Raw genomic sequence first — 22,929 nt, 5'->3', positions numbered from 1 at the left:
GTCTGTCATCTGGGTGGTGTGTGACCGTTTCTCTAAGATGGTCCATTTGGTTCCCCTGCCTAAGTTGCCTTCTTCTTCCGAGTTGGTTCCTCTGTTTTTTCAAAATGTGGTCCGTTTGCATGGTATTCCGGAGAATATCGTTTCTGACAAAGGAACCCAATTCGTGTCTAGATTTTGGCGAGCATTCTGTGCTAGGATGGGCAAAGATTTGTCTTTCTCGTCTGCTTTCCATCCTCAGACTAATGGCCAGACCGAGCGGACGAATCAGACCTTGGAGACATATTTGAGGTGTTTTGTGTCTGCAGATCAGGATGATTGGGTTGCTTTTTTGCCTTTAGCGGAGTTTGCCCTCAATAATCGGGCCAGCTCTGCCACCTTGGTGTCTCCTTTTTTCTGTAATTCGGGGTTTCATCCTCGATTTTCTTCCGGTCAGGTGGAATCTTCGGATTATCCTGGAGTGGATGCTGTGGTGGAGAGGTTGTATCAGATTTGGGGGCAGGTAGTGGACAATTTGAAGTTGTCCCAGGAGAAGACTCAGCTTTTTGCCAACCGCCGGCGTCGGGTTGGTCCTCGGCTTTGTGTTGGGGACTTGGTGTGGTTGTCTTCTCGTTTTGTCCCTATGAGGGTTTCTTCTCCTAAGTTTAAGCCTCGGTTCATCGGCCCGTACAAGATATTGGAGATTCTTAACCCTGTGTCCTTCCGGTTGGACCTCCCTGCATCTTTTTCTATTCATAATGTTTTTCATCGGTCATTATTGCGCAGGTATGAGGTACCGGTTGTGCCTTCCGTTGAGCCTCCTGCTCCGGTGTTGGTTGAGGGCGAGTTGGAGTACGTTGTGGAAAAAATCTTGGACTCCCGTGTTTCCAGACGGAAACTCCAGTATCTGGTCAAATGGAAGGGATACGGTCAGGAGGATAATTCTTGGGTGACTGCCTCTGATGTTCATGCCTCCGATCTGGTCCGTGCCTTTCATAGGGCTCATCCTGATCGCCCTGGTGGTTCTGGTGAGGGTTCGGTGCCCCCTCCTTGAGGGGGGGGTACTGTTGTGAAATTGGATTTTGGGCTCCCCCGGTGGCCACTGGTGGAATTGAACTTGTGTGCATCATCCCCTCTGTTCACCTGTTCCCATCAGGATGTGGGAGTCGCTATTTAGCTTTGCTCCTCTGTCACTTCCATGCCGGTCAACATTGTAATCAGAAGCCTTTCTGTGCATGTTCCTGCTGCTAGACAACTCCCAGCTAAGTTGGACTTTTGTCCTCGTTTGTTTTTGCATTTTGTTCCAGTTCACAGCTGTTGTTTCGTTTCTGTGTCTGGAAAGCTCTTGTGATCTGAAATTGCCACTCTGATGTTATGAGTTAATACTAGAGTCTTAAAGTAATTTCAGGATGGTGTTTTGATAGGGTTTTCAGCTGACCATGAAAGTGCCCTTTCTGTCTTCCTGCTATCTAGTAAGCGGACCTCAATTTTGCTAAACCTATTTTCATACTACGTTTGTCATTTTCATCTAAAATCACCGCCAATATATGTGGGGGCCTCTGTCTGCCTTTCGGGGAAATTTCTCTAGAGGTGAGCCAGGACTGTATTTTCCTCTGCCAGGATTAGTTAGTCCTCCGGCTGGCGCTGGGCGTCTAGGGATAAAACGTAGGCAACGCTACCCGGCTACTGTTAGTTGTGCGGCAGGTTTAGTTCATGGTCAGTTTAGTTTCCATCCTTCCAAGAGCTAGTTCTTATGTTTGCTGGGCTATGTTCTCTTGCGATTGAGAACCATAACAGACTAGGAATGCATTAGGGGGCAAAGGGCCCAAGTCTTTTAATAGTTTGAGGAAATGTGTAGTGTCCTTTAAGAAGGACTTCATGTTCGGCACCAATGGAGATAGAATTTTGTCCAAAGTAATGGCCAGAGGGGACAGCAAAGAATTGGTGGACGCGACTATGGGTCTACCGGGAGGTCTCCATAAATTTTTATGCACTTTCGGGAGAGTATAAAAAACGGGCGTGACAGGATGCATATTGACCAAAAAGTCGCCCAACTTGGAGTCAATGGTCCCTGACCCTAGGTGACGAGTAACAACTCGTTTGATCTGTTTCGCTATCTCAAAGGTGGGATTACATGGTATTGGAGTATAGGTTGTAGTGTCATTTAACTGTGAACGGATCTCTTGAATGTAGTAAGTCTTATCTAACACCACTATTGCTCCCCCTTTATCGGCGGGCTTGATAATTAGATTTTTGTTGTTCTTGATCTCAGAGAGAGACCTGTATTCTTCCTGTGTTAGATTATTTCTGACCTTCATATGTCCTTTGTCGATGGAGTCCAAGATTGATGTAACGTCCCTCTGTACTACTGAGATAAATGTCTCAACAGGATGATAAGAACGTGGTGGTTGGAAAGTACTGCCAATTTTAAGACCCAGGGACTTGAGTGAAAAACTGGTTGGTCCAACTGTGGATTCAGCTATTTGGTCATAAGGACGAGCTGCAAAGTGGGCCTTCAGTCTCAGGGTCCTGAAGAACCGGTGTAATTCTTGATCGACCACAAAGGAGTCAAAGCGGGGGACTGGGCAGAATGTGAGGCCTTTCTGCAAAAGTGTCATATCGGCTGGGGAAAGGATCTGTGACGAGACATTGTAAACGATGTTGGGGGGTGCAATGGTCTCCCTACCTGGGATCTCGTAGTCATCCTTTGTCGATCTGCATTTCCTCCTTCCCCTCCGCGTCTTCCTCTTTGGGGTCGGGTCCGGCGTGACTCTAAAAAAGGCACTCTGGAGGGTCCGAAATCGCTGTCTGAACTGGTAGAGAAAGAATTGTTGTTCCTTCGGTATGATCTTTGTCCTCTGTATGATCCGGTAGAACGCCATCTGTAAACAGAATTATATTTATAATCGTCAGTGTCACGTAGGAACTTGGTCTTTTTCTTCTCCTGAAGGTTGTTGCGGAATTCTGAAATAGTATCGTCCAACTTAGTCTTGAGAGTCCTAAAATCCTCTGGCTTGATGGTGTCAACCAACTGTTGTTCAGAAATGGAAATCTTCGCTTTCAAGTCTGTTATCTCCTTCTGTAAAAAATCAATCGTGAGAACTATGAGGTCCATAGAACATTTGTTTAGAATGGATTCGAATTTGACACAATAGTCAGTGTTCTCCTGAAAGAGTGTAGGCCTAAGTGAGACACGGAGCCCTCTTGGAATACGCTGAACTTTATGATACTCGGCCAAAGTTATCGCATGTTGGTCCAAGGCCGTTAATCGACGTAGATCTCTCTCAAAATCTCTTGTTCGAAGCTGTTCTGATGGTGTGTGAAGAAAGGTACCAGGGGTCGTGACTTGAGAAATAATATTTGTGGTCTCGTCTGCATTGTAGGACAAAGTCAAAAAAGACATTTGAAAAAGAAGAGGGATATATAGGAGCAACAACCCAGAAAAAATGAGTAATAATTTGAAGAATGAGGTGCTCACTATTTTGTATGGTGCTCAGGAGAAAAATAGAACATCAAAAAACCAAACTCCAGCACACAAAAGAGTAAATGAAAATGGTAAAGTCATGAATTTATTAGGAATTCCAAATAATGTTTCAATGACGTTTTTTTCGTCAATAGGCACCGCACACGAAAAAGAAAAATTATGATATACTTTCAATAATATTCATCACTTCACAGGCAATTATTTCCACAGGCAATTATTTCAACGTTTCGGCTAATAAGCCTTTTTCAAGAACACCTGTATATGTATCTGTTATCTGTAATGATATTTAAAATGAAATAATGAAAAAAAGAAATATGAAAACATGGTAGGAATAATACTGAGCATACTTAATATCCTGATGTCATAATAGTGGTAATCCCTTTAGTTTATGTGAGTCCACATGTCATATACTGCAATGTACCACAAGATGGCGACGAGACCAGGGGAGAACACTGGAACCATCAGTCAAAGTAGAAAACATTCACAACAAAAGAAAGTGGGGGGGAAGGGGGAGGAAAAAGGAACAAAGTCACATATAGACGCTATAAAGTATCCAATTCTGTTATATGGCCAGAGAAATGTAACGTAATAAACTAAAAGGTGCAGACATAAATGAAAGTGCAATGCCAAAAGATAATAGCTGACAGTGTACGTTGGAAGCAGGATAAGGTGAGACAATGAAAATGAAAAACCCAAGCATGAGAAAACAAAGCTACAGCAGATTATAAAGAAAGAGTAAAATAGCCAAGTAAATATAAGGGAATAGTTACCAGTGACGGGGATCCAGCTGCACGTGGTCCGTGATGCGGTAGAGTGAGGAGCGCAAGGACGCGCTTATATGTGCCTGGCCGCCACAGTGAATGAGGGAAAGAAAAAGGACTTCCGGGTGCCGAGGAGGTCAGAGTCCCCAGTGCGCAGGCGCCGGAAGAAAGTAAGAGTGCCGCATGGGGCCAGAAAGAGCCAGGTAATGTGCGGAGTCGCGCATGCGCAGTTAGCGCAAATCGGAACCGGCCTGTAAAAGAAACAGAATAAGTGTTAGAGAGAAGGAAAATAACCTGAAAAACTAAAGATATAGACGGTCAGTGATGGAGACCCGGGTAACAGACCAGGGAATGAAAGGGGGAAAAAAAGGGGGAAAAAAAGGGGGGGAACTGGGTAAGAAAGAAGATTGATAATAAGACCATGCAAATGAAAATATACATAAAAAAATTAAATTAAGATAACAGAAAATGGAGATAGCAAACAGCAATATCAATAATGGACTAAATAGGGTAGTAGGACCGTCCTCTGTTAATTATCAGTAAATGATGTCATAGTCTCTATTGAGGCCAAGGGGAGAAAGGGTCTGCAGTTTGTGGATCCAATATGATTCACGAGCCTTAAGTTTTTTAATCCTATCTCCACCTCTTCTAAGAGGGGGAACACAGTCAGTTACCTGAAACCGTAATTGTGCAATAGAATGTCTGTATTCCAAAAAATGGGCAGGAATAGGAAGTAGGCTACGTGAACACCTGATGGTGGATTTGTGTTTAGAAATGCGGTCCCGGATATGCTGGGTGGTTTCACCAACATATCCGAGACCGCATGGACATTTGATGAGATACACCACGTATGTGGAGTCGCAGGTGAAGTGACCATGAATCTGAAATCTTTGTCCAGTACGTGGGTGGGAGAAAAAATCGCCCTTAATGACATTGGAGCATTGTTGGCAGCCCAAGCAAGGGAATGTCCCTTTACGTGGAGTACTCAGAGTGCGTTGTCGTGGTGTAATAATTGCTGAACCGACATCTGCTCTGACAAGATGGTTCCTGAGATTGTCAGATCTCTTGTTACAAATCAATGGCGACGATTTAAATTCAGGGATATCAGAGTATGCAGTCTGCAGAATATTCCAGTGTCTGAATATACTCTGATGTATTGGTCGTTTGAAGGGATGAAACATATTAACAAAGGCTAACCTGGGGTTCCTATTCCTCTCAGATATCACTGGGTCGGTGCTGTTTCTTACTCTAGAAATGGTTGAAGGATAACCCCTATCCTGAAATTTCAAATCCATCTCGAGATGTCTGCGGGAACGTACTACTGGATTTGATACTATCCTCCTGATCCTCTCATGTTGTGATTTAGGTAAAGCCGTTTTCACATGCCGAGGATGACTACTGGTGTAAAAAAGTAGGCTGTTTTTGTCGGTTGGCTTTACATATAGGTCAGTCTCAACAGAACCATCTGTCTGTACCAGTACCAATGTGTCTAAGAAATTGATGGAATTGCAGTCATGTTGGAGGGAGAATGAGATGTCTGGTGTACAGGTATTTAAGTCACCATGAAAGCCAAGTAATGTGTCTATGTCACCTGTCCAGATCATGAACACGTCGTCTATGTATCGTTGCCAAAAAAACACATGAGATATAAACATTGGATGACAGTAGACAAACGAATTCTCAAAAAAGTCCATAAATATATTGGCATAAGGTGGTGCAACGTTGGATCCCATCGCGGTACCCTTCTGTTGCATATAATACTGATCCTCAAACAGAAAAAAGTTTTTAGTAAGGACTATTTCAAGTAAATCTTGACAGAAGGATAATTGGTTAGTTGTGAAGGTCGTATGTATTTGTAAATACCTCATAACAGCCTCAATGCCTTGTTGGTGCCCAATACTAGTGTATAAACTTGTCACATCCATTGTGACTAGGAATGCATTAGGGGGCAAAGGGCCCAAGTCTTTTAATAGTTTGTGGAAATGTGTAGTGTCCTTTAAGAAGGACTTCATGTTCGGCACCAATGGAGATAGAATTTTGCCCAAAGTAATGGCCAGAGGGGACAGCAATTCATGACTTTACCATTTTCATTTACTCTTTTGTGTGCTGGAGTTTGTTTTTTTGATGTTCTATTTTTCTCCTGAGCACCATACAAAATAGTGAGCACCTCATTCTTCAAATTATTACTCATTTTTTCTGGGTTGTTGCTCCTATATATCCCTCTTCTTTTTCAAATGTCTTTTTTGACTTTGTCCTACAATGCAGACGAGACCACAAATATTATTTCTCAAGTCACGACCCCTGGTACCTTTCTTCACACACCATCAGAACAGCTTTGAACAAGAGATTTTGAGAGAGATCTACGTCGATTAACGGCCTTGGACCTACATGCTATAACTTTGGCCGAGTATCATAAAGTTCAGCGTATTCCAAGAGGGCTCCGTGTCTCACTTAGGCCTACACTCTTTCAGGAGAACACTGACTATTGTGTCAAATTCGAATCCATTCTAAACAAATGTTCTATGGACCTCATAGTTCTCACGATTGATTTTTTACAGAAGGAGATAACAGACTTGAAAGCGAAGATTTCCATTTCTGAACAACAGTTGGTTGACACCATCAAGCCAGAGGATTTTAGGACTCTCAAGACTAAGTTGGACGATACTATTTCAGAATTCCGCAACAACCTTCAGGAGAAGAAAAAGACCAAGTTCCTACGTGACACTGACGATTATAAATATAATTCTGTTTACAGATGGCGTTCTACCGGATCATACAGAGGACAAAGATCATACCGAAGGAACAACAATTCTTTCTCTACCAGTTCAGACAGCGATTTCGGACCCTCCAGAGTGCCTTTTTTAGAGTCACGCCGGACCCGACCCCAAAGAGGAAGACGCGGAGGGGAAGGAGGAAATGCAGATCGACAAAGGATGACTACGAGATCCCAGGTAGGGAGACCATTGCACCCCCCAACATCGTTTACAATATCTCGTCACAGATCCTTTCCCCAGCCGATATGACACTTTTGCAGAAAGGCCTCACATTCTGCCCAGTCCCCCGCTTTGACTCCTTTGTGGTCGATCAAGAATTACACCGGTTCTTCAGGACCCTGAGACTGAAGGCCCACTTTGCAGCTCGTCCTTATGACCAAATAGCTGAATCCACAGTTGGACCAACCAGTTTTTCACTCAAGTCCCTGGGTCTTAAAATTGGCAGTACTTTCCAACCACCACGTTCTTATCATCCTGTTGAGACATTTATCTCAGTAGTACAGAGGGACGTTACATCAATCTTGGACTCCATCGACAAAGGACATATGAAGGTCAGAAATAATCTAACACAGGAAGAATACAGGTCTCTCTCTGAGATCAAGAACAACAAAAATCTAATTATCAAGCCCGCCGATAAAGGGGGAGCAATAGTGGTGTTAGATAAGACTTACTACATTCAAGAGATCCGTTCACAGTTAAATGACACTACAACCTATACTCCAATACCATGTAATCCCACCTTTGAGATAGCGAAACAGATCAAACGAGTTGTTACTCGTCACCTAGGGTCAGGGACCATTGACTCCAAGTTGGGCGACTTTTTGGTCAATATGCATCCTGTCACGCCCGTTTTTTATACTCTCCCGAAAGTGCATAAAAATTTATGGAGACCTCCCGGTAGACCCATAGTCGCGTCCACCAATTCTTTGCTGTCCCCTCTGGCCATTACTTTGGACAAAATTCTATCTCCATTGGTGCCGAACATGAAGTCCTTCTTAAAGGACACTACACATTTCCTCAAACTATTAAAAGACTTGGGCCCTTTGCCCCCTAATGCATTCCTAGTCACAATGGATGTGACAAGTTTATACACTAGTATTGGGCACCAACAAGGCATTGAGGCTGTTATGAGGTATTTACAAATACATACGACCTTCACAACTAACCAATTATCCTTCTGTCAAGATTTACTTGAAATAGTCCTTACTAAAAACTTTTTTCTGTTTGAGGATCAGTATTATATGCAACAGAAGGGTACCGCGATGGGATCCAACGTTGCACCACCTTATGCCAATATATTTATGGACTTTTTTGAGAATTCGTTTGTCTACTGTCATCCAATGTTTATATCTCATGTGTTTTTTTGGCAACGATACATAGACGACGTGTTCATGATCTGGACAGGTGACATAGACACATTACTTGGCTTTCATGGTGACTTAAATACCTGTACACCAGACATCTCATTCTCCCTCCAACATGACTGCAATTCCATCAATTTCTTAGACACATTGGTACTGGTACAGACAGATGGTTCTGTTGAGACTGACCTATATGTAAAGCCAACCGACAAAAACAGCCTACTTTTTTACACCAGTAGTCATCCTCGGCATGTGAAAACGGCTTTACCTAAATCACAACATGAGAGGATCAGGAGGATAGTATCAGATCCAGTAGTACGTTCCCGCAGACATCTCGAGATGGATTTGAAATTTCAGGATAGGGGTTATCCTTCAACCATTTCTAGAGTAAGAAACAGCACCGACCCAGTGATATCTGAGAGGAATAGGAACCCCAGGTTAGCCTTTGTTAATATGTTTCATCCCTTCAAACGACCAATACATCAGAGTATATTCAGACACTGGAATATTCTGCAGACTGCATACCCCGATATCCCTGAATTTAAATCGTTGCCACTGATTTGTAACAAGAGATCTGACAATCTCAGGAACCATCTCGTCAGAGCAGTTGTCAGTTCAGCAATTATTACACCACGACAACGCACTCTGAGTACTCCACGTAAAGGGACATTCCCTTGCTTGGGCTGCCAACAATGCTCCAATGTCATTAAGGGCGATTTTTTCTCCCACCCACGTACTGGACAAAGATTTCAGATTCATGGTCACTTCACCTGCGACTCCACATACGTGGTGTATCTCATCAAATGTCCATGCGGTCTCGGATATGTTGGTGAAACCACCCAGCATATCCGGGACCGCATTTCTAAACACAAATCCACCATCAGGTGTTCACGTAGCCTACTTCCTATTCCTGCCCATTTTTTGGAATACAGACATTCTATTGCACAATTACGGTTTCAGGTAATTGACTGTGTTCCCCCTCTTAGAAGAGGTGGAGATAGGATTAAAAAACTTAAGGCTCGTGAATCATATTGGATCCACAAACTGCAGACCCTTTCTCCCCTTGGCCTCAATAGAGACTATGACATCATTTACTGATAATTAACAGAGGACGGTCCTACTACCCTATTTAGTCCATTATTGATATTGCTGTTTGCTATCTCCATTTTCTGTTATCTTAATTTAATTTTTTTATGTATATTTTCATTTGCATGGTCTTATTATCAATCTTCTTTCTTACCCAGTTCCCCCCCTTTTTTTCCCCCTTTTTTTCCCCCTTTCATTCCCTGGTCTGTTACCCGGGTCTCCATCACTGGCCGTCTATATCTTTAGTTTTTCAGGTTATTTTCCTTCTCTCTAACACTTATTCTGTTTCTTTTACAGGCCGGTTCCGATTTGCGCTAACTGCGCATGCGCGACTCCGCACATTACCTGGCTCTTTCTGGCCCCATGCGGCACTCTTACTTTCTTCCGGCGCCTGCGCACTGGGGACTCTGACCTCCTCGGCACCCGGAAGTCCTTTTTCTTTCCCTCATTCACTGTGGCGGCCAGGCACATATAAGCGCGTCCTTGCGCTCCTCACTCTACCGCATCACGGACCACGTGCAGCTGGATCCCCGTCACTGGTAACTATTCCCTTATATTTACTTGGCTATTTTACTCTTTCTTTATAATCTGCTGTAGCTTTGTTTTCTCATGCTTGGGTTTTTCATTTTCATTGTCTCACCTTATCCTGCTTCCAACGTACACTGTCAGCTATTATCTTTTGGCATTGCACTTTCATTTATGTCTGCACCTTTTAGTTTATTACGTTACATTTCTCTGGCCATATAACAGAATTGGATACTTTATAGCGTCTATATGTGACTTTGTTCCTTTTTCCTCCCCCTTCCCCCCCACTTTCTTTTGTTGTGAATGTTTTCTACTTTGACTGATGGTTCCAGTGTTCTCCCCTGGTCTCGTCGCCATCTTGTGGTACATTGCAGTATATGACATGTGGACTCACATAAACTAAAGGGATTACCACTATTATGACATCAGGATATTAAGTATGCTCAGTATTATTCCTACCATGTTTTCATATTTCTTTTTTTCATTATTTCATTTTAAATATCATTACAGATAACAGATACATATACAGGTGTTCTTGAAAAAGGCTTATTAGCCGAAACGTTGAAATAATTGCCTGTGGAAATAATTGCCTGTGAAGTGATGAATATTATTGAAAGTATATCATAATTTTTCTTTTTCGTGTGCGGTGCCTATTGACGAAAAAAACGTCATTGAAACATTATTTGGAATTCCTAATAAATTCATGACTTTACCATTTTCATTTACTCTTTTGTGTGCTGTATCAAGTTCCAGAAGACGGCATGCAGAGGAACACCCAGAGGGAGAGAGGAAAAAACGAAAAACCCGGACAGCTACGGCGGCTCTGGCTGCTCCAATACCCACACCGAGCTCTCGGCCGGGGTCAAGCCGGAGCAGGAGTAGCCAGAGCCAGTCAACAGTCACTCGTCGACTGGTCGTGCCTCCTCCCTCCCCTCCTGCGTTCGCAATCTCACCACCGTCGGCCACAGGGTGGTCTGAGATACCGTCCAGCATTCGTGAGTACGGTTCCTCTTCCTCCTCCTCCTCCTCCTCTACCCACTCCCAAACCGGTGGATATCAGTCGCCCTTAATTGCCGACGTAGATACCCCTTAAGAATCTTTCCCCCTTTTTTTGTTTCCCCCAATAAAAATGTTATGTTGCAAACTCAATTTCTTTTTATTGTTCTAAAATTAGTTGCCGGCAACTCACACCGTGCACCGTGTACACAAATCTTTTGTTTTCCACACCTCATATCTGTAATGTCAGACACTATTTTATCAATTTTTTAATCATTTTTTTCATGTCTCTCATTGTACTATGAGGTGTTACAAACACAAAGAGGATTAAAAAAAATATTACAATTTTTAAACATACTTTAAGGTAATGGGTCAGGTGAGGTGGTAGCAATAGTCACGTGGCCAAGTGTCGCCACTATTTGACTCAGGATGTTTTCCAGCATCCTGAGTTCAATAGTGTTAACTCACTAGAGTTGAGCGAACATGATCGGCTCCCTCCTTGGCAAGCTATAACACTTGCCGACTACTAGCATATGGAACCCGGCTTCCTGGAGTGCGGATTATGATCTGCATTTTTCCTCCACCGCAGCCGCATGTTCCGAGGCTGTGTGACAGGCAGAACACATGCACAACCCAGGCCTATTTGTTGGTCTCGCCATGCATGTGTAGTGCCTGTCACACAGCCGCGGCACATGCAGCTACTGTGGCTGAAAACTGCTTCAGCCAGCGCGCTACATGAAGCCGGATTCCATATGCAACTAGTCTGCAAGCTTCATAGCTTGACAAGGAGGGAGCCGATCATGTTCGCTCAACTATGGAACACACGGCTATGTGAACATAAGTGGGGTGGTTTAGCAGAGTCTATTTGGGAACTGGTGATCACCTGAGTACATTTTTTGTGGTACACACAGTTGGTACTAAAATGGACATTGGAATAGTTTTAAACAATTTTTATTAACAACAACATTTAAAAAAAAAAGAAGCAGTTTTTATAAAGGAAAGGCACAATAAAGTACGTTTATTCAAAACACAACACAGTACAAAATCTAGGAACATTACAAAATTGAAAGAACATTACATTAGGCACCTAGTTACATTTAATGGACACAATAGTGTTAAAATCTTTAAATGTCAGTATTTTCTTTGATTTTAAGCACAATAAATTTATTGCAAGTTAAAAGCAAGATAAAGTATAACTGTTAAATATAAACACTACACCATTTGATCTTGCCATGACACACGGCCAACATCAGAAACAAAATAGGAAGCAAATCGATCCCTCATCTGCCCAATTTCAACAGTTGTCCTCAGAGAATGATCTTGGTAATCGGGCAATGGGTTTGATATGGGTTCATCTAGTTCCACGTTCAGTCTCTCTTTAGCAATAATATAATTGTGGAGAACCACACAAACCTTCACCACCTCATCCACTGTCTCAATTTTCAGATTAATGGCGGATCCTAAAATACGCCATTTGGAGACCAGGATCCCAAAGGCGCACTCCACAGTTCTTCTGGCCCTGGACAGTCTATAATTAAAAACACTTTTGGTGTGGTCCAAGCCCTGACTGGAGTAGGGTTTCAGTAGGTTGGCACACATTTGAAATGCCTCATCCCCAACCACAACAAATGGCATTGCCGGGCCTTCGGTGTTGGGAAGAGGTCGTGGCTGGGGGAAATTAAAATTGTTCCCATATAACCTTCGGCCCATATCTGACTCTTTAAATGTCCACGAGTCATTTGTCCGGCCAAACGCTCCAATGTCCACGGCGATAAACCTGCAGTCCGCACCTGCAATTGCCATGAGCACTGTGGAGAAGTATTTTTTGTAATTAAAGAACTGAGATCCAGTTCTTGCAGGCTTTGTAATCCTAATGTGCTTCCCATCCACAGCTCCAATGCAGTTCGGGAAAGAACAAACTTGTTCAAATTTTTTGGTGTTGGCCTCCCATAATTCAGTAGTAAGGAGGGGTAAAAATTCATCACGGAGATTGTCCCACAAAGGGCGGCATGTGTCGGCAACAATTCCGGAAAGTGTGGAGACTCCAAACCTAAATTGGAAATGCAGGGGTCTTAAGGTCTCTCCGGTAGCCAGGAAACTGCCAAAAAGATAAATGAAAAAATTTAATTAAGTACATTGAAAAAAAAAACCAAATAAATAAAAAAAAAATTACATTGCTGAACATATGCCAGGCATTCACATTGCAAGATAACGTACCGTAGAGTCACCAGCAGCCGGTCCTCTGCAGAAATTGATCTCCGTAGCTGTGTGTCCTGCCTGGTAATGGATCCTTCCACAAGACGCAGCAGATAGCGGAAGCTGTCTTGTGACATCCTGGTATATTCAAAATATTTTTCCAGATTGTCATTCAGCTCACCAAATAAGCAATGGTAGGCTCCACGGCTCTCACGGACTTCAAGTATTGGGTGTAGCCAAAAGCTCCTCCGTTTTTCTCTTTTCCTTTGTTCATGAAAGGCAATAGCATAAGCATTAGCCAAGGCAAAATACAACTCCATATTCATGTAGATAATCTCCATGGGACGCTGCATCTTGATGCTGTAACCACAAGCAAAATGGGAGGAATTCATCTCTGCCAGGGTATATATACACAAATTCCATTACACCCACCCTCTTCTATCCATTGGTAGTCTTTATCTAGTGTCTAGACAGTAATTGGGGCTTTTTTTCCTGCAATCGGGTAACGAATGACATCATTGTATGACGACGCATGCGTCATAAAACGCAGCATTTTTTACAAAAAAACGCAAGGTAAATTGAAAAAAGCGCAGCGTTTTTCGACGCATGCGTTCAATGCATGCATCAAAATATGCTGCGTTTTGCATGCGTTTTCAGTGCGTCATGCGGTGCGTCGACGACGCTGCGCCCAAAGACGCAAATGTGAACCTAGCCTAACAAAAAACACCTGCAAAGGCTTCCTAAGCATTTAAAAAGATCCCATAGTCTTTTTCAGTAGGCTCCACAATCATGGGGAAGACTGCTGACTTGTCAGATGTCCAGAAGGCAGTCACTGACACACTCCACAAGGAGGGTAAGCCATAAAAGGCCATTGCTAAAGAAGTTTGCTGTTCACAGAGTGCTGTATCCAAGCATATTAATGGGAAGTTGAGTGAAGAAAAAAGTGTGGTAAAAAAAGGCGCACAAGCAATCGGGATAACCGCTGCTTTGAAAGGATTGCTATGAAAAGGCCTCTCAAAAAATTTGGGAAATTCACAAGGAGTGGACTGCTGCTGGAGACATTGCTTCAAGAGCCACCACACACAGACATATCCAGGACATGGGCTACAAGTGTCACATTCCTTGTTTCAAGCCACTATTGACCAATAGACAACGCCAGAAGAGTCTTACCTGAGCCAAGGAGAAAAAGAGCTGGACTGTTGTCAGTGGTCCAAGGTGTTGTTTTCAGATGAAAGTAAATTTTGCATTTCATTTGGAAATCGAGGTCACAGAGTCTGGAGGAAGAGTGAAGAGGCCACAATCCAAGCTGCTTGAGGTTTGGTGGGAAGTTCCACAATTAGTGATGGTTTGGGGAGTCATGTCATCTGCTGGTGTAGGTCCACTGTGCTTTATCAAGACCGAAGTCAGTCCAGCTGTCTACCAGGAAACTTTAGAGCTAGGGTTGAGTGACTTTCATTTTTTTAAGATTGAGTCGGGTTTTGCGAAACCCGACTTTGTGCAAAGTCGAGTCGAGTGAAGTCGGCCGATTATCGCGAAAAGTCGGGGATCGACCGAAACATGAAACCCAATGCAAGTCAATGGGGAAGCATAGTCGGCAGTGAGTGGAGGCCAGGAAAACACCTACAGTGCCCATTTTAATGCCAAAAACATCCATTCTTGTTTCTGAAGCTTGTCAATCTTAATTAACTTTATAATAATAGTTGGGCATTGGAAATTGGGGGTCATTTGGCAAAAGTTGTGGGGGGTAGGGCTGGCTCAAGGTTTTAGTGGGCCCAGGGAACGTGGACTACGTCACGACGGTGGAGCAGGGAGAGGTAAGTATTTCAACTTTGCAAGTGCTGTGATCCTGAGCAAGTAGGGAGGCCCACTCGTTCGCACTGGCACAGGGCCCCTCAAAGTACGGCGGTGTGTTTGCACAGCGGGGGCGCCTCCCACCGGCAGCGACACTTTTGCGTACTCTGAGGTGCCCTGTGCCTGTGACGTCGCCAACGAGTATGCCCCCCAACCTGTTGAAGAAACCTGCACTTTCATCTGCACCTTCCTCTTTGTCCCTGTGTAAGGTGGTATAGTATGCGGGAAGGGGAACCTGACTTTCAGCAGGGTCAGATTGTGGCTGTGTAGCGTGCAAGGGGAATGTAGTGGTCTGGGTCAAAGTACCACAAGACTCATCTAGCACCGGCTGGGCAATGGGCAGGATGAGGAGGAAACACTGATATAGGCCCAAATAATAAAGTGGGCTAAATGCAGTTCAAAATTGGTAACAGGACTAACCAGGCGGCATTGCTTAGTTCACTGGAGGACAACTGTAATGAGAGGCAGACACAGTTAGTAGGCCCAAATAATAAAGTGGGCAAAATAAAGTTCAAAATTGGTAACAGGAGTAAACAGGTGGCACTGCTTTGTTCAGTGGAGGAGAACACCTTTGAGCGGCAGACACCGTTAGCAGGCCCCAACCACCAATTTTTTTTCAAAAAGCACTTAACGAGAGCCAGAAGGTTGAAGCTCAGATTTATTCAGTTGAGGACAACACCAGGGAGCGTCAGACACCGTTAGTAGGCCCCAACCACCAATTTTTTAAAAAAAAGCACTTAATGAGAGCCCCAAGTTTGAAGCTCAGATTTATTCAGTTGAGGACAACACCAGGGAGTGGCAAACAGAGTTAGTAGGCCCCAACCACCAAACTTTTCTTTTTTTAAAAAAGCACTTAATGAGAGCCAGAAGGTTGAAGCTCAGATTTATTCAGTTGAGGACAACACCAGGGAGCGGCAGACACCGTTAGTAGGCCCCAACCACCAAACTTTTTTTTTTTTTTTAAAAAGCACTTAAGAGTTTGTCTTCATCTTGCACGCTGTTAGGATCAACCTGCCTGATTGCCTGCAGTGCTTCCTAGAGATTAAGGGCATAGTCCCGTAGGCTATCCTGCAGCCTCTGCTTGCACCCATAAAACTTCAACTTGATTTCTGTAGCGGTGCGGGTGTCAAAGGTGGTTTTAAGCTTAGCAAAGATCCGCTGCACAGTCCCTTTATCCGCAGCTGGCCAGGATTTCACCTCCCTCAGGGCTGCTCCAAACAGTTGGCCCGTTACAATGTGAACTTTCTGATGCTCTGTCAGGGGATAAACTTCAAGAAGGCTGCAGAGTCTCTTTAAAGTCAGCTAACGTATAGTTACATAGTTATTAAGATTGAAGGAAGACTTTAAGTCCATCTAGTTCAACCCATAGCCTAACCTAACATGCCCTAAAGCCCCCGTCACACTAAGCGAGGTCACTGGTGAGATCGCTGCTGAGTCACAAGTTTTGTGACGCAACAGCGACCTCAGTAGCGATCTCGCTATGTTTGACACGTAGCAGCGACCAGGCCCCTGCTGTGAGATCGCTGGTCGTGTCGGAATGGCCTGGACCTTTTTTTGATCGTTGAGGTCCCGCTGGGTAGCACACATCGCTGTGTTTGACACCTTACCAACAACCTCGTTGACGACACCGACACCGGCATTTGCGTTGCTCCGATTGGTGGTCGCTTCGTTGTACAGGTTGCCGCATCGCTGCTGCGTCGTTGGGAAGATCTCACTGTTTGACATCTCACCAGCGACCACATAGCGACGCAGCAACGATCCCTGACAGGTCATATCGTTGTCGGGATCGCTTTAGCGTCGCTTAGTGTGATGGGGCCTTAACATGTTGATCCAGAGGAAGGCAAAAAAACCCATGTGGCAAAGAGTAAGCTCCACCTTGGGGAAAAAAATTCCTTCCCGACTCCACATACGGCAATCAGGCTAGTTCCCTGGATCAACGCCCTATCAAGGAATCTAGTGCATATACCCTGTAACATTATACTTTTCCAGAAAGGTATCCAGTCCCCTCTTAAATTTAAGTAATGAATCACTCATTACAACATCATATGGCAGAGTTCCATAGTCTCACTGCTCTTACAGTAAAGACTCCGCGTCTGTTATTATGCTTAAACCTTCTTTCCTCCAGACGTAGAGGATGCCCCCTTGTCCCTGTCACCGGTCTATGATTAAAAAGAAAAAAAAAAGGTCTTTGTACTGTCCCCTCATATATTTATACATTAACATAAGATCACCCCTTAGCCTTCCTTTTTCCAAACTAAATAGCCCCAAGTGTAATAACCTATCTTGGTATTGCAGACCCCCCAGTCCTCTAATAACCTTGGTCGCTCTTCTCTGCACCCGCTCTAGTTCAGCTATGTCTTTCTTAACGTATGTGATTCTCCAGAATATTGCAGGAGCCAGGCTGCTCCAGGTATGTACGGCATGGAGAGGGGCATGATGTCCGTTGTAGCTGGGGCGGTGCCCGGCTGGCTGATGAGAGCGGCGGGCTCTGCGGGACCTGGCGGTGGTACAAGGCCTTCGGCTGTGTCTATCGCGGGGCCTGGGGGTGCTATTAGGTCTGCGGCTGCGACTGCCGCCAACTCCCCTCCCGGGTTAGACATGGCTCTTTCCCCTGGCTAACCTGATAGAAGCCAGCGGCTCCGCTGCACGATGTCTTCACTTCCGGTGTTCCAGGCAGCAGCGTGGCACCCGTTCTTCCTGCTTCGTGCTCTTTTTGGCTAGCTCCACCCACGAAGGTACGTCTCCTCCCCCTCGCGCTTCACACAGTGCGGCAATGGCGGATTTTGGCCGCAATTTTTGGCGGCAATGCGCAATGCAGTCTTTTAGCACAATCAGTTAGGCACCGCTCTGGCACAGTCTCTAGGCGTACATGACCCGATTTTCAGGCTTTAGTAGATCCTGTTCGTGACGCCAAAGTTTGGAGCGCCCCCATGGGGCCGTGGGGTACTCGGTACCGGGTCATTCGGTTCACAGGGGGATGTCACGGTGGCTGACCCAGTCTGTGGCCCTGGGACATCCGTGTAAAAGGGAAAGGTCTTTAAAGGGGAAATGTTCATGACACCACCTGTGGTATTCGGTCAGGGTGACCGACGCTGCTTTAAGGGGTCCGCTGGGGTGATGTTATGGCACCTAGATGGTATACCTTCCCACAGGTGAAGTGTATCCCCAGGGCATCCCAGTATGTTGATGGTGGATGGTGAGAGGCGCAGTGAAGAACGAGGACACAAGGTTGCAGTCTCTTTACCTTTACTGAAGACTTCAGCATCCACAGTCCAGGGCACCATATCACACGGCAGGCGGAGTCTGGCCGGTTTGGAGGCAAATCCAGAGTCCCCTTATCCAGGTGGAAATCAGTAGCCTTCCTCTAGTGCCGTGGTGTTGTAGTCCCTTACTGCTAAGCTTCTCATAAGGTCCTCACAGGTGTTGTAGATGTTATGTCTCTCTCTCTGTCCCCCAGATGGAGGACAAAACTGTATGTCTGGTGACTTGAGGCTGTTTATAGGGACTCTAGCACGCCCCGGCCTCTGAGGGGTGCCACCGTGCCTCCTGGGTGTAGGTGCGGACAGGTAATGTGAAATTAGCTGTCCTGCCGGTCTCTTACTCCCTCGGTATTCCGGCTACCGGATTTCTGCACCTCAGAAGGAGGTAGCCTGCTCCTGGCTGATCTCCCTTTGATATACTCTCATTTGCTCTGACTTCCTTCACGCTTGCTGGAATATGTTCTGCTTTTTATCCGTCTGTTTCCTAGGAGCTGCAGCACTTCAGGCCACAGGGCTCCTCTGCTTCCTTTCCCTGTCTCTCTGACAGGAACTGAACCCTTTCCCTCCAGATCAGGCTGTTCTTTTAGGGGAGTTCACCTTAAACAGGCTTAGAGCTCTCCCTTCTGGTCTGGAGTGTGAACATTTTGCATGCATTGTTACCTGACAAAGGTTCTCCTTCATTGCCTCCAAACGTAGTATCACTGTCCCCGTGGGGAAAGCAATACCACTGCGACGACCAGGACCCTGGGGCGCCACAAAAACACTACTCAGGCAACATAGGGTGAGGGTAAAACAGTGTGGCATAGCTTTATTGAACCACAAAACAGGCAGATAACATATAGAACAGTCCCAGCACAGTACCCAAGATGGTGCACATTAGAGTCTCATTCTTCCGCTAACTCGCCTGGATAATAGTAGCTTTGACTACAGATCTTCCAGGGATGCTACCTCACCTGTGGCACGCACACAGAGAGGAGGTAACGACAAGTGTAGGAAGATGCCAGTCCATGCAAGGCCAGTTGATCCGAGGATCACAACCTGGCTTCATATTCCAGGGTTGGTCATTCCACCTGTGGCACGCACGGAGAGAGGTAACGACAAGTGTAGGAAGATGCCAGTCCATACGAGGCCAGTTGATCCGATGATCACAACCGGGCTTCATATTTCAGATTCGGTTACTCCACCTGTGGCACGCACACAGAGAGGAGGTAACAACAAGAGTAGGAAGATGACAGTCTATTGAGTCCATATAAGGTACAAGGCCAGTTGATCTGAGGATCACAACCTGGCTTCTCCAAATGTATCCATGGTTCAGCGATGGTCAATGGAGCAGATCTGTATTCTTCCAACCGAGGCTGAAAACCCCTAGGTTGTTTCCTATAGAATGATAGATCCGTGTCCCTCGTAATGGAGCCATGACGTAAAATGGCTTTTATCCTCTCTAGTCCTTTTGAGATGTATGGATGTCTTGGCAGAATCTCTCTGGCTGTTTCTCTCTCTGAGTCTCCTTATACAGAGGCATGTAACCTATTTTTAGACTTAACAAGTGTCTCTCATTCAGTATTTACATAAAGGGTAAGAATGGAGATGAGATCAAGTAGCATTACTTGATTATTTAAACTACTGTATTTTCTGGAGTATAAGACTACTTTTTAACCCCTGAAAATCTTCTCAAAAGTCGGGTGTCGTCTTATACACCAGGTGTCATCTTATAGGGCAGGTGCGGAATAATCTGTGGTCGAGGCATATTGTGGGGGGAGCAGTCCCAATGACGACGTGAGGGGGCGCCTCACCGGGAAGGTGTAAGTGAAGCAGAGGCAGAGAAGATAATAGGATACAAGGGCGAGCCAGATGAGTGAAAGAGGAGTGTTTTTCTAGGCACAGCACCACTCTCTCTCTTTTTTGCATACCCCTGGCATCCCAGACGCTGACAGTTTGCTTCACTTACACCTTCCTGGTGAGGCGCTCCCTAACCTCGTCATCGGGACCACTCCCCCCCACCATATACGTCGACCGCAGATTGCTCCGCACCCACCCTATAAGACGACACACGGCATATAAGACAACCCCCGACTTCTGAGAAGATTTTATATTTAACTGGAAAAGTTGGGGGGAGTCTTATACGCCCAGTCATCTTATACGCCGGAAAATACGGTATATATAGTTTTTCCTTCTCTGGTTTAGAAGTCAGCAAACTGGCTCAGTAAGGGTACTGTCTCACAGTGGCACTTTGGTCGCTACGACGGCACGATCCGTGACGTTCCAGCGATATCGCTGTGTCTGACACGCTACTGCGATCAGGGACCCCGCTGAGAATCGTACGTCGTAGCAGATCGTTTTAAACTTTCTTTCGTTGTCAAGTGTCCCGCTGTGGCGGCATGATTGCATCGTGTGACAAAGGTGTGCACGATATTGTATAAGATGTGCGCACAGTAACCAATGGCTTCTACATCGCAAATACGTTATGAAATTATCGCTCCAGCGACGCTGGAACGTCACAGATCGTGCCGTCGTAGCGACCAAAGTGTCACAGTGAGACAGTACCCTAACACAATGCATAATTAGCATATCAGCAAACATCACTAGTAATCAAGGATAAGCCACAATAAAAGTCAATATTACCGACCTACACAAACAAAAGTCTGTTTTCTTGACCAACCAGAAATCAACACTTAATTTGAAAGCCAACATACAGATAACATTCTAGTATTCTTCGTTTGCTAAAAATATTCATCTGGTTAATGAAGATACAATGCTGTATGTCTTCACAATGCCAAAAGTAAACAAAAAATGTTTTAAAAAATATAAAAAAAATACAAAAATATAAATTAAAATCACCACCTTTTGCCCCATTCAAAATAAAATAAAAAAATGAAACATCCGCATTTTTTATGTCGCCGCGTTCAGAATTGCTTGATCTATCAATATAAAAAAGAATTAACCCAATCGCGTAGTTAGAAAAAAAAAGTTAAAATGCAACAATTAAGTTTTTTGGTCACCGCAACATTGCATTAAAATGCAATAACAGGCGATCAAAAGAATGTATCTGCACCAAAATGGTATCATTAAAAACGTCAGCTTGGCACGCAAAAAAATCTTTCACCCAACCCAAGATCATGAAAAATGGAGATGCGCCGGATATCGGAAAATGTCGCAATTCTTTTATACTTTACCTAATAAAGGAGTTATTTTTACTGATAAATGTTTGTTTTGGGTCATTTATTTTCTGTTGGTATTTGGTTTATCCTATAAAACTCCCATATAATAATATTCTGACCTTGAACACACGCTGCACGCATCATGTTTTTGTACAATTTGTCAATTATATAGGTTCTCCCCATCAGTTATTTTTGAAGGTCAACAAAATACGATTTTCCTGTAATTCATTTCTCACCCTCTAGGTATAATAATGGCTTTTCCCTGTGTGGGATTTTTGATGTTTAAAAAGGTTGTCAACTAGTTCTCATTCTTCATGTTTGGTCCTGCTAACCCCTTTCTGCCAGCTGACGGGATAGTACGTCAGCTGGCAGACTCTCCCGCATGAAGTGGGCTCCAGCGGTGATCCCACCTCAAAGCCGCGACATGTCAGCTGTTTTCAACAGCTGACATGTGCGCGCAATGGGCGCGAGTGGAATCACGATCCGCCCGCTCCCATTAACTAGTTAAATGCCGCTGTGAAAGTCTGACAGCGGCATTTAACAAGTGCCGCCAGCCGCAACGCTTGCACCGCTGGCCCCATCACATGATCGGGGGTCATCGGTTAATTGCCATAACAACCTGAGGTCTCCTTGGGACCTCTATGGTTGTTGATGGCCGATTGCTTTGAGCACCACACTGTGGTCGGCGGTCAAAGCAACCCTGCATTTCTGCTACATAGAGGTGATCTGTGCTTGATAAAAAAATCAAACCTACAATATTTGGAATCACCGCGTTCAGAATCGCCCGATCTATCAATAAAAAAAAAAAGGAATAACCTGATCGCTAAACGGCGTAGCGGGAAAAAAAATCAAAACACCAAAATTACGTTTTTTTTGGTTGCCACGACATTGCATTAAAATGCAATAACAGGCGATCAAAAGAACATATCTGCACAAAAGTGGTATCATTAAAAACCTCAGCTCGGCACACAAAAAATAAGCCCCCACCTGACCCCAGATCATGAAAAATGGAGACGCTACGAGTATCGGAAAATTGCGCAATTGTTTTTTTTCAAAGTTTTTTTTTTTTAGCGCTTAGATAAAAAAGAACCTAGAAATGTTTGGTGTCTATGAACTCGTAATGACCTGGAGAATCATAATGGCAGGTCAGTTTTAGCATTTAGTGAAAGTAGCAAAAAAGCCAAACAAAAACGTAATGTGGGATTGCACTTTTTTGCAATTTCATTGCACTTGGAATTTTTTTTCCAGTTTTCTGTTACACGACACGGTAAAACCAATGGTATCGTTCAAAAATACAACTCGTCCCACAAAAAATAAGCTTTCACATGACCATATTGACAGAAAAATAGAAAAGTTATGGCTCTGAGAAGGGGAGCAAAAAACGAAAATGAAAAAACGGAAAAAGCTCCAGGGGTTAAAATAAAAATCTTCATACAAACCTCCCATGGTGGTGCCATTTCACTGGTGTTGGCGCTTGTGTTCTTGGGGCTCTTTTGAGGTT

The 22,929-nt window shown here is 44.4% G+C and overlaps 1 protein-coding gene across 1 annotated transcript in view; it reads right to left on the bottom strand.

The window, feature by feature from the left end:
• The window catches only part of LOC143766498 (uncharacterized), an 831,863-nt gene that overhangs the window by 78,198 nt on the left and 730,736 nt on the right, over positions 1 to 22,929 (bottom strand). The window lies entirely within an intron of this gene.

This window comes from Ranitomeya variabilis, chromosome 4, assembly GCF_051348905.1.
Source record: "Ranitomeya variabilis isolate aRanVar5 chromosome 4, aRanVar5.hap1, whole genome shotgun sequence".
In the NCBI taxonomy this organism is placed as follows: Eukaryota; Metazoa; Chordata; class Amphibia; order Anura; family Dendrobatidae; genus Ranitomeya; species Ranitomeya variabilis.
The sequence above is the reverse complement of the archived record's forward strand: the minus strand, read 5'-3'. Positions and strand labels throughout refer to the sequence as shown.